At 36.8% G+C, this 13,477-nt stretch overlaps 1 protein-coding gene across 2 annotated transcripts in view; it reads right to left on the minus strand.

Moving 5' to 3' along the window:
• Positions 1–12,832, minus strand: part of LIMA1 (LIM domain and actin binding 1) — a 133,348-nt gene extending 120,516 nt beyond the window's left edge. For both annotated transcript variants that reach the window (XM_043966038.1, XM_043966037.1), the window contains exon 1: positions 12,704–12,832. The gene's annotated coding sequence lies outside the window, so the exon portion shown is untranslated. The remainder of the gene's footprint in view (positions 1–12,703) is intronic.
• Between the last annotated feature and the right edge of the window lie 645 nt (positions 12,833–13,477).

A 13,477-nucleotide genomic window follows, 5' to 3' on the forward strand; every position in this document is an offset into this window, starting at 1 on the left:
GGCTTCTTAGTTTCACTCCAGACCATTTCCAGGAAAAGACTGGCTTCAACTGCTGTCTGAAATTTTAGATCACTTGTTAGTTTCAGAGTTTGCACATTATAAAAAGCCAGTTTAGATAAACTTAATCACTTCCTTTAAACAAAAGAAAATGTACACCTGTCAAGTTGTCCTCTCTATAAAAATCCCAATACCAAATATACAATAATTGCTCCAACTGAGGACAAACGTAGATAGCTCAAACATGGCATGAAACAAAAGTATTGTCTAACAGTCTCAGAAAAGACCAACAGCACAGAAGTACTATCTTTTTTAAAATGCCAGCATTGTGACCATATAGCAATATTTTTAAGGATTGACAGGTATGAAAAAATGTTTCCTTATCTTTAAAATGAAAGGATTGGACTTGATCACCTCTAATGACCCTTTCCAGTTCTGAAATTAATATAGAAAACATAGTTGACTGTTTTATTTCCTAAATGCTAGACCAAAAAAAATTGCACTACAAAAATATCTTTAAAATATCCAGTTTTCCTAAATATTTTTCAAACCAGATTCTGGAGAAAATAAAATTGGAAAATAGGTTATTTGGATCTAGTTCCAGTAACATTTGAATTAAGTAGAATACTAAGAAAATGGAGGAAATTGTAATTACGTTTTCTGATTAACTAAAAAATCCTTTTTATTTCAAGCTGTGATTACTGAAAAACTAGTTACTCTAGTTACTCAAGTTTCAGTTACTCTAGTTACTTTCAAAACAGACAAGCAAAAACCCTGTTGTATATTAATCTGACTACAGAGTCTGAATAATATGGGGAATGTGGAAGGGGGTATTGATGCAGTTCAAACGTAGGGTTTGAGATGTCTGTCCTATAGCACAGTATTCCCAACCCACAATTTAACACGGATATATTCTGTTGGTATTGTTCACTGTTGTTTCACATGCATTAATTCTAGTTGCTTGAATAAGATCAAATGTTATTCTTCACTTACATCCTTCAATGCATTGGGCTACTTACACTGTTAAAACCATCAACTGGCCTTCCAGATTGCAGTCCCTTACTCTTCACTCTCTTCTTCACCATACAAAACCAGTAATTGAATACATTCCTCTGTTCAAAAACCTTCAGAAGCTCAACAATGCCAAGTGAATAAGAGCAGAAATTTAGCCAAAGATTCAAGGCTACCCACAATCTGGTTCCCCCCTACCTAGAAAATTGTATCTTGCAAAATTCTCTTTTAAGTACTCTGTGTTTCAGCCAGACCAGACCAGACTACTCACCGGCCTCTGCTCTCTTCTTGTTGTATTCTGTCTCTGTGCCTTTGCCCAAACCATCCTCTATAACTCTAGCAGGCCCTCTACCATCCTTGCCTCTTAAAATCTCTCCCTTGCTTCAGAGCCTAATTCAAGTATACCATCTCCTTCATGAAGCTTTTTGTGATCCTCTCAGGAAGAAAAAAGGTTGCCCCTCCTCAAATATGACTTTCTCTAGGCTTCTCCTTTATAATATGTCGTATTTGACTTTTTATTTAAGTACCCCTGAGTCTCCTTCTACTTCAATCATACCCAATCAGTTGCCAAGTTTTGTTTCATCCTCTTAACACTCATCTTTCTACCACCACCTTAGTCTAGACCTTAATGTCTCTTGCATAGACTCATAAATATCTTGCTTCTCCTTTTTAAATCATCAGCAATATATTTTAATAAACATTTTTTATTTAAAGTTTTCAGTTCCAGATTCTATCCCTCCCCCCTTCCTGAGGTGGTAAGCAATCAGATATAGGTTATATATGTGCAACTATGTAAAACATTACCATATTAGTAATTTTGTATATGACTTGAATAAAAGAAAAAATTAAAGTGAAAAATAGCATCAATATCAGTTCTTTCTTTGGAGGTGGATAGTATGTTTCATCAATAGGATTATCTTGGATCATTGTATTGTTGAGAATAGTTAAGTCTTTCACAGTTCTTCATCAAACAATATTGCTGTCTCTATACACAATGTTTTCCTGGTTCCATTCACTTCACTATACATGAGTTCATATAAATCTTTTCAGGCCTTTCTGAAATGATCCTGCTTGTAATTTCTTATAGCACAATAATATTCTGTTACCATCATATACCACAGCTTATTTAGCCGTTCCCCAATCGATGAGCATTCCTTTGATTTCCAATTCTTGGCCACCACAAAAAGAGCTTCTATAAATATTTTTGTACGAATGTGTCATTTTTCCTTTTGGGAAGATATCTTCGGGATATAAATATAGCAGTGTATTGATGGATCAAAGGGTATGCATAGCTTTATAGCCCTTTGGACATAGTTCCAAATTGCTCTCCAGAATGGTTAGATCAGTTCACAACTCTACCAACAGTGCAATAAGTGTCTCAGTTTTCCCACATCCCCTCCAACATCCAATATTTTCTTTTTTTTTTTTGTAATTATTAGCCATTCTGATAGGTGTGAGGTGGTATCTCAGAATTATTTTAATTTGCAAGTCTCTGAATCATCAGCAATTTAAACACAGCAAATTCCACCTTATTTCTATCTTTGTATCCCCACCCTAGTAAATGTTTAAGTTGTCGAATAGTCAATGCTCGATAAATATTTGTTAATTAGGAGAAAACTTAGCACACAAATTGGGAAAATAATTTCTTCAAGAAAAAATGTCTTTTTAGAAGAATACACAGCAAAACATGTAAATGAAGAAGTTTAAATGAATATTTTCTTGAAGGGAAAAAGGACTCTTCCTTTTGACATATAGAAAGAACCCTTAAAAAAGAGACAAAACCCCCACATCTTTCTCATTCAAATAATACTTGAGTTCATTTCCAAGCAATACAGTAATGTTTTACATAATCATACACATATAAGCCATATCTAATTGCTTATTACCTCAGGGAGGGGGGAGAGGAGGGAAGGAGGGATAAAAATTGGAACTCAAAACTATAAATAAAAATATTTATTACTTAAAAATATTCACTGCTACTATTTTTGTGAAGACAAAAAACCCATAGAATCAAACTAGAAACTATAGAAATTCCTATCAGTTGAGGGACAGCTAAATAAGTTACATATGAATGTGCTGTAGTCCTATTGTGCTACAAGAAACAAGGAAGTATATGATTTTTTTTTTCCCTTTGGTGAGGCAATTGGGGTTAAGTGACTTGCCCAGGGTCACACAGCTAGTAAGTGTTAAGTGTCTGAGGTCAAATTTGAACTCAGGTCCTCCTGACTTCAGGGCCGGTGCTCTATCCACTTCGCCACCTAGCTGCCCCAAAATATATGATTTTTAAAGAGGCATGGAAAGACATGGATAGAGATTAAAATAAACAGAAATAGAATCACAATTGTACTATAACATCAATGTCATATAAATTAACAATTTTGAAGACTTTTACAATTGATTAATGAAATGAGCTTAATAAAGAGAATAATTTATACAATAAAAAGAGTTAATTTCCCAGCCTCTTTTGACCATGTTCATTAAAAATAGTACCAAAAAAAGTACAAACAGAGCTAAGATGAGCTACTTATGATCAAATGAGATAATATTTGTAAAGCACTTAGCAGTGCCAGGCACAGTGCAGGCTTTCTTCCTTCTTTATGATCTATCCTCCCTTTGTCTCCCTCAAACATTCCCGTAGCATCCACCAAAAAATGCATAGTTACCAGATATGGTGCACTTCAGTAACCCTCTTTCAGTGAAGTGCACTGCTCAGAAGTTGTAACAGAAATGGCATAAGTCCTGCTGACAGCAGTAGTAAATCTGACCCTTAATTACTCCCTCCCAATCCCAATGGCAACTCAGACATTATTTATACCTCCCTGGAATCATTCCAGTCAGGGGACTCAGACTTCATCATATTACTAATCAAATATGCCATAATTTTTTTTCCTGCTGTGAGATCTATTGGAAACTGCCTCACAAAGAAATTCTGCTTATTTGAGCAGGGTCATTTGTTATTGTTTATTATTATCAAGGTATATGGGACTTGCCCGAACATCTAGTCCAATGCCCTCATTTTATAATTAATTAAACTGAGATACAAACAGGTCTCAATTCCCAGAAGTAATAATTAGTAGAAACAGCATTTGAACCTAGTGCTACTCACTCTAAATCAAGTGTTCTTTTTAAAAATGATGGATGCCTTTCCCCACCACCTTTTTGTGATTTAACATCAGTCAGTTTTCCTTAGTCCCATAGAACCCTCCTCCCTTGTCACAAGTAAGTACAATCAAGCAAGACAAATTAACACATTGGTCATGTGTGAAAACTCATGCCTCATTCTGTGTCTTCAGTTCACCACTTCTCTGCCAAGAAGAGCCATGCTGATTCACCATAAGTCTCCGGAAGTCATGACTGCACTGCACTAATCAAGAGGGTTTTTTTCCTTTTACATTATTGTGTTCATTGTTCACCTAGTTCTGCTCACTTCTCTATGTGAGTATATATGAGTCTTCCCAAGCTTCTCTGAATTCTTTGTATTCATTATTTCTATTTCCATTATATTTATGTACCACAATTTCATTAGCCATTCCTCAACTGATAGTCATACACTTTGTTTTCACTTCTTTGCTACCACAAAACTACTACTTATTCAAGATGTACATATATATATATGTCTATATATGCATACTTATACATACATACAAGCACCCTCACCAGAAATATATTTGTCCAACAGCCATTCCTCCATAGGGAGGTGGTTAAAAAGACATAGTGCTCAAAAAAAAATAAAGAATAGCAAGCTATTAAGCATTACCAAAGATTATTCCCCCATTAATAATAAGAAAATGCACATCAAACCAACTATGAAGTTTCCTTATACCCAGCAAATTAGCAAAAATGACAAAAGATGGGAACAGTCAATGTTGGAAGAGAAGACGGGCACACTAATGCCTTGCTGGTGGAACTATGAATTAGTACAATCATTCTGAAAAGCAATTTGGAATTATGTACACAAAGTAGATTAAATGTTCATTATCTTTGACCCAGAGATTCTACTGCTTGGCATATATACCCCAAGGAGGTCAATGACAGAAAGAAAAATGTCATATACACCAAAATCTTATACAAACACTTTTTGTGGTAGCAAAGGACTAGAAAAACAAAAGAAAGTAAATGCCCATCAGCTGGGGAATGGCTAAACAAACTATGGCACATTAATGCTATGGAATATTACTGTGCTGCAAGAATCATCAACTATTATGAAGAGAGAAGCATGGAAAGAGTTACATAGCTGATACAGAGTGAAGTAAGCAGAACCAAGAAATACAAAAGGACTACACATAAATGGAAAGAGCAACCACAAAACAACCAAAAGTGAATGTTGCAAGACGACAAAGAACAAACTTGGCCCCAAAGAAGAAATATGTGAAGACAATTCCACACCTCTGCAGAGGTGGGGGCAGTGTCCACACATGTAGAAGATTGCTTGCAACATCAGGTTTTTTTCAATTTATTAATTAGTTTTTGCTAAATTTTCTTTGTTAAAAGTAATGTCTTCGGGGCAGCTAGGTGGAGCAGTGGATAGAGCTCCGGCCCTGGAGTCAGGAGTACCTGAGTTCAAATCCGGCCTCAGACACTTAACACTTACTAGCTGTGTGACCCTGGGCAAGTCACTTAACCCCAATTGCCTCATTAAAATTAAAAAAAATTAATTAAAAGTAATGTCTTCTAGGGGCAGCTAGGTGACGAAGTGGATAAAGCACCGGCCCTGGATTCAGGAGGACCCAAGTTCAAAGCAGGCCTCAGACACTTAACACTTATTAGCTGTGTGACCCTGGGCAAGTCACTTAACCCCCATTGCCTCTCAACAACAACAAAAAAAGATAGAAAAGAAAAAAGAAAAAAAAGTAATGTCTCCTGTGAGAGGAAAGGAAGAGATAAATCCAGGGGAAATATAGGTAATGTAAAAACAATACATGCAATAAAATGTATTTACAAAAAAAAATAGGTGCAGCCATAGGTATTTTTGTATCTATGGGATGTTTTCCTCTATATTTTATCCCCTTGCAGTACATGCTTAGTATTGCTGACTCAAAGGGCAAAGAGTTTCATGACTTTTTAGGTAAAATCCAACTTGTTTTCTGGAACATTTGGCCCAATTTACATTTTTACCAATGATATACTAGTGTGTATATCTTCATGGTCCTGCCAATTTACCATTTTTACTTTTTAAAATTTTTGTCAACCTGATAAATATAACATAAAACCTAGGAGTTATTTTAATTTGCATTTCTCCTATTACTAATGATTTTGAACCCCAAAAAGTTGTTGATAAATTTATTTCTTCTTTTGAAAACTGCCTGTACATATCTTCTGACCACTTTAGATTTCCACAATAATTTTTACTTAATCCTTCTTTTTGAGGCAATCAAATTTAAGTGACTTGCCCAGGGTTACATAGCTAATCAGTGTGGAAGGAATAATTTGAATCAGGTCCTCCTGACTCTAGGGTGTGAGAAAATAATGGGATTTGGCAGATACTCAAAGACTCACCTGGAGATTAATCAAAACTGATTTAATTAAGTGAGAGTGATTGACTGCTGATTAGCCTACTTAAAATTAACTAGATTGTAACCACACCTGGCTAGCCCTTAAGGAGGTATTGTTCTCAGAAGCTAAGGACTTTGAACTCAACTCAAGACCACCTTCAAGTCCAGTGAACCAATGGACTTGGAACCAATCAGCTTAAAGCAGTGTGTAAGGACTGCCTCTGCTCCAGACCTATAAAAAGCTTCCACACTCAGTTTGAGAGGAGTTCCTGGTTGAAGCAGGCTCATGGCAGAAGACTTGAGGAAGAACCAGACCAGACTGGAACTCTAGGTTAGATAGGCCTTTTCTTAACTCCACATGTTCTCTTTTTTCTAATACCTAGTATGCTTTAATAAATGCTTCATGCCCAAAGACTGGTGCTAAAGCTTCTAATTTAAGGCGACCACACATTTAGATTTTAAACATCACAAGGGCCAGTGCTCATTTTTACCTATTCCTAAAACTGAATAATATACACAATGTAAGAAACTTAGGACTATGAATATCAAATGCACTTTATAATCACTGTGTATGCAATATATTCTCAGGACAATCTGATATGTACTTTGATGAGTCTCACTTTGGGGTTAAAAAATTTGCACAGCTTTATGTAAAAAGCAGTATATATAAACTCCAAATGAACACTATCTAAATATAAAAGGTCATGCACTATTTTTTAAAATTAATGGAAAATAGAAGGAAGTATTTTTGAACAATTGTGACCAGGAGAATTCTTTCCAAAATAAAGGAAAAGATGAAGGTAAAAAAATAAAATGGACAATTTTGGTTATATTGTATTGAAAATCTTTTGTAAAAGCAAACTCGACATAGTTAGAATTAATGAGGATTGGATCTTGTTCTTATAGATGTATATCAAATCCATGAAAATCTTGTATATCCAGCATTTATCCGATGTTTGCAATAAAGATTTCCTCCAACTAAATGCTTCAATTTTACCACCACAAAAGCTTTTCAATTTTATAAAACTGAAACTGTTTTCTCTTCTATGATCACTTCTATTCCTTGTGTAGTTAAGAACTCCTCCCTTAGCCAGTATTACATGAGACCTCCTTCCATTATCCTCTAATTTTCTTTTTAAAGCAAAGAGACCTTTCATGTTTTGTTCATGCATTCATATGAAATTTATTGTGGTATATGGTATCAGATGTTGCTTTTCTGAATTTCATTGTAGTGTTCTTTTCACTACTGTGCAAATTTTATACTCCCAAGATACTAAAAAAAAACCCAAAACAAGTCAAACTGTCATATACAATGATTAAAAAGTATTCCTGTTAGACTGCCATGATCTTGTGTTTTTTACATTATATTATTCTTCAACTTTGGAGGAAAAAAGTGAAAGTTATTTTGGAAATCTAAAACCAAGAGTATGTAACAAGAAAAGACTTGTTACAGTTGTTGGAAAGTTTTCTAAAGTTTAGATTTGTTACTGAATAAACAAGGGAATAAAGAGTTCCATACTTGCTCTTAAAAGTATGGGGTCAGTGGGAGGGGACAAAGGCTAACGGAAGGGAAAAGTTCTATTTCTCCTCCTTTCCTCTAAAAGGCAACACTTCTTGAGCCTAGATTTTCTACATTTTATAGCATGATTAAACAAATCATTTAAGAAGTAAAGAATAAAATGTTATGGTACCATGGTACGCATATCAACTATGAGAAAGTATAATGAATAGAAATAGGTAGTCTACAGATTTTAAATGTAAAGGGAGCATTTAACAAGCAGAATAATGGATTTTTTGTTGGTTAAAACCCTGCCCTTTTGGTGAAAGGAACAGACATCTGCATCAATACAATCACCTGCTTGAGTCTTGAGGACTCAGAGTCCAATTACAGAGTAACTGTGTCAGTGTCACAGTACTAAGAGTACCATTTGCCTGCCATTGAGCCACATCATCACATTTATTTGATCACAGCTGTTAAGTATGTATCCACAAAGCTGGTACAAAGTAAAGAGTTTAGACTCTGAAAGTTTAATAAAATTTAATATGCAATTATAAAGTTTAATACAGTTTAAAAACAACCAAATATTGGGGCAGCTAGGTGGCACAGTGGCTAGAACACCGGCCCTGGATTCAGGAGTACCTGAGTTCAAATCCGGCCTCAGACACTTAACACTTACTAGCTGTGTGACCCTGGGCAAGTCACTTAACCCCAATTGCCTCACTTAAAAAAAAAAACCAAACAACCAAATATTAAGTATTTTAGCTTCACATGGTACCAAATCATAAACAAAATCTTCCTCTGATGCCTCATATTGTTCTGGAGATTACTCTAGATTTTCAGTGGCTATGCCAATGGGGAAGAAAAGCTCTGGTAGGTCCTACCAATCTGAAGAGAAAGGTTTTGACTATGGTCTTCCATCTTCCTAATTTCCCAGAGATTCATCACTAGAAGGTTGACCACTCAGCAATTAATTTTTATTAGTCACTATAACTCACAAAAATTATGGAAGGTGTGGTAGAAGGTATATCTGCATCAATGAAAGTATAGCTCTTCTGACATATTTATAAGTTCAAATCATTGGGGTTTTTTTTGTTTTTGCAGGGCAATGAGGGTTAAGTGACTTGCCCAGGGTCACACAGCTAGTTAAGTGTCTGAAGCTGGATTTGAACTCAGGTCCTCCTGAATCCAAGGCCAGTGCTTTATCCACTGCGCCACCTAGCTGCCCCCTAAATCATTGTTTTTTAAGATAATGTTTTTATTAAGAAAAACTAAAAGCTGAACATATTCCATTAAAGAAAGGTGATAGTTTTAACCCATTTATATGATCTACTCAGAGTAGTAGGCATTTAAGTATGATGTCATGAAATATTTCTCAGTTGGCTGAGGATTATCCAGCTGATATGATATTCTCCAAATTCATTTTGATCCAGCAATATGACTTATAGATATATACAAAAAGACATCACAGATAAGGGGAAAGAATCCATATGTACAAAAATGTTTACAGCAGCACTTTGGTTGTAGCAAAGAAGTGGAAATTAAGTGGGTGTACATCAGCTGGGGAATGCCTGAACAAAATATCAAATACAAATGTAACAAGATATTATTGTGCTGAAAGAAAAGATGAAGGAGATGGTTTCAGAGAAACCTGGGAAGATTGGCATGAATTGATACAGAATGAGCAGAACCAGAGGATAACTTAATACAATAACTAAAATAATATAGCAAAGGAAAAATTCAAAAAACAGGAATATTGATCAATGCAATGCCCAATTACACCTCTAGAAAACTAATGATTGTATTATGCTTCCCACATCTTGCCAGGAGTGAGGTATAACATTTTCAGCCACAACTGATGTATGAATTTTTTTTTTTTGCTTGATTACACTTGTTATTTGGGGGAGAGAGAGTTAGGAAGGAAGTGGATATAGAAATAATAATGATATAAAAGAAGAAATAAAAGAGCAACAATGAAACATTTAAAAATATGCAGAAGAGCAGAAGGAATTTCAGAAGGGGACCATGACAAGCAGGGTTGTTAGTGTTAGTGCTACTTTTTTTTTTTTTTACTAACCTACCAATGCAGGTTAGTAATTGTTCTGTAGTTTATAAAGTAAGAGATTTGCCTGGGGCACTGGGAATTTAAATGACTTATCCAAGGTCACAGCCTTGTGTTAGAGGCAGGACTCTGTATGTGAAAATGTTCATGTTTGCTAATGTTTTTCAAGTTCAAAACTAATTTTAAAATAAGAAAAAATTTTAAAATCTTAAAATTGTGACCTGAAGGTCATTTTACTAACTAGTTCTCACCAAAGGATTATAAATTTTGAGCTGAAAAGGATCTGAAGAGTCATCTTGCCCAACAATTTAAATTTACAGATAAAAAAAGACTGGGATTCAAACCCAGGTCCTTAGACAACAAATCTAGCACTCTTTCCACTTCAACACACCTTATCCTTCTCTTGGATCTTTGTGTATTCCTTCTCTTTAATGTACTTCTTTGAACATAGAGTATCTATGTTCATTATTGCAGACTGATGACAAAACAAGGAAGGAAAAAATGGCAACCCAAATAATTAGAATTTAATGTGAAAAATGTTTGAGAAATAGCATCATTAATGTAAACACACAAATTATGTAGAATACATTCCTCCTAGAATAGACAGTGGAAGAGAGAAGAGATGCACCTTGTGATTAGAGTACCATAGCTCAAATTACAAAAGGAAAAATTATCAACATTATTAAAATCTATATGCTCATTATATAAACTTTATTAGCAATATACGTATTCATCCACTAATACAAGATAGTAAGATGCATGTGTGTTTCTTGTACAACACTCATACAAGGAAGGAATGAAATTAATACTTTTCATACCCCCAAAAAACCCTATTCCTTGAAAGTGGCATTCTCCTACTCCTACAAGATCTATAGTACATGTGGTATCCCTAAAACTGTAACTATGAAAGTAGCTCCAACAAGCACAAGAATATTCAGCTAGGAAGAGACTTTGTTTAATAAAGACACAATAAGAAAGATATCATAATAGGGAAGGGAGGGAGGGAGAGAGAAAAATTTGGAACTAAAAATCTTATGAAAACAAATGTTGAAAACTATCTTTACATGTAACTGGAAAATAATAAAATACTTTTATGATTTAAAAAAAAAGAAAGATATCATCTACAAAGTCAAGAACTTAATTGCATTGGGGCTTCCAGTTAAAAGTTTCACTTCCAAAGTTTTCTTTTTAAGACATGGAATTTGGTTTCAACCTTTAACCTAAATGAGGAACAAAACCTGAATGTACAAAGTTAAAATTCATAGATGGAAGTAACCAATAGGCAACAATTCCTTTTCACAAGATGGCACCAGCCACCTTTCAGTTACTAATGTTGCCAATCCATTTCTCTTGCCAGAGATAGCTTATAGTTCAGGGACCAGTAGGTAACACGTACTTCCAGGGCATAATTAAGAATGAAAATGACCAGGCCTATACATTTACTAATTCTTCATAGGCTTAATAGCAGGATGGAGATGGAGACAGGTTAATTAGCCTGATTTTGTCGACAGATTTAGAAAAGACAAGTCAAGAAATATAGAAATGACAAACAGATTTACTAAATATCCATTTTTATTCACAAGGTGAAAATTAATATGGTCTGAATAGGAAGTAAAATATCACCTCTCTTCACCAAAGCAACTACCTAATACCAATACCCATAGGTTAATAAAAGATGTGAAGTTACATGTGTGTCTCTTTTGGTTTCAACATTATGCTGTGAATGAAATGAGGAATACTTTCCATACAAAGAAAGTCCTTCTTTCCTAAAAATAGCATTCTCTAAGGCACTATGCCTTTGGCATATTTTTTAAAGTGAGACAAACTAAAATTTATTAGATTGGGAAAACGGGGAGGGAGAGTTAAGAATAGAGGAATGGGGAAATTAACATCTCTATTAACAGTATCAATTAAACACAATTACTCATAAGCACCAATAAGGACAAAAGAGGCGTGCCAGGGGGGTCTACTCTTAACGTCTTCATCTTTGATTTTAGTAGGTGTAGCCATGGGTATACTGTTACCTTATATTAACACCTAGATACCTAAGTAATAGGTTCTACTGAAATGTCCAATTCTATATAAATATGACGTACACACATTCACATAGATAGACACATGCTTTTCCTGGCTGGAATGTCTCAAACATCTAAAGGGCTCCCCATTACAAAGACTTGAAGGCGTGTGGGAGAGAGAAATCAAAGATAAGTGGGTATACAAGAAAGGTAAGGATAACTTGGAGGGGGGAGGGGGGGGAGATTTGGCTTCTCACTTTCATTCCCAACCTGGATAGAGTTTTTGAGTTCTAGTTGGCTTCTACTTTCCTGCTCAAACCTTAAAGCTGGGTAAGAGGGAGAAAATCGACATTCACGGGGGGCGAGAGCGGGTCATTCTAGCCACAACCCCCTCCCCCAAACAACCAAAAGCTTTTCCATTTATCCCCACCCTACCCCAACCCCCCCCGCAATACCGTGCCCATCTAGTGGACACTTCTCCCCACTACCCCCTTGGGGGGCATGCGCAGTTAGGAGGGGCGCACCTGCCTCGCACCCCACCTCCCCCACCCCAAGGCCTCCCCAGCAGAAGAATCGCCTTCGACCCTCAGACTAAAAGAAGAAAGGCTCGGAGAGGGCAGGCACTTACCGGGCTCACCAGCTGCCTCAAACTCCGCGCTACAGTCCACCCCACTACGGCTACTTCGCGCTCCGGCTCCCGCAACGCACCTGTAGCAACCCAGGCGGCCGCACCTACGGCGCCGGCAGCCCCGCCCCAGCCTAGCTCCCGGCCGCGCCCCCGGCCCCGCCCATCGCCGGAGGGCGCGAGCACGTACAGCCTTTCCCGGTGCCTCTTACGTTCCCCGGCGCGGGATTGCGCACGCCCGGGGCTGCGTCCGTGCCCGTGCCTTGGGCACGCGCGCCTTTCCGGGGACCCTGCTGCTAGCCCACTCCTCCCGTCGGGCCTTCTCCCTGCCAATGCGAGTTTTAGAGGGGAGTTCGTTGTTTGGTTTTGGGTTTTGGGTTTTTTTATTGCAAACTCCCTCCATCAATGCAGATCAGTCATTGTTCTGTAGTTTGTAATTAAGATATTTGCCTGGGGCGCTGCGAGGTCCCTTACATGACTTGTCCAAGGTCACGGCCACATTGTGCGGTCAGCTCTTTGTCTCTTATGTCATACATCCTATAATTAAGTGTGTGTGTGTGTGTGTGTGTGTGTGTGTATACACATAACACAAAGTCACAGTTTTCTATTTTATAAAAATATTTGAGAGGTATACTGAAGCCACCTCGGGCCATAGAAATATCCCTAGCTGTGGGAAGGAATGACAGAGGACTTGCCCACATTCACACAACTAGGGTCTGAGGCCAGATTTGAGCCCAGCATTTTATCCACTATGCCTCCAAGCTGCCTCTAACACCA

This window comes from Dromiciops gliroides, chromosome 5 (assembly GCF_019393635.1).
Source record: "Dromiciops gliroides isolate mDroGli1 chromosome 5, mDroGli1.pri, whole genome shotgun sequence".
Classification (NCBI taxonomy): domain Eukaryota; kingdom Metazoa; phylum Chordata; class Mammalia; order Microbiotheria; family Microbiotheriidae; genus Dromiciops; species Dromiciops gliroides.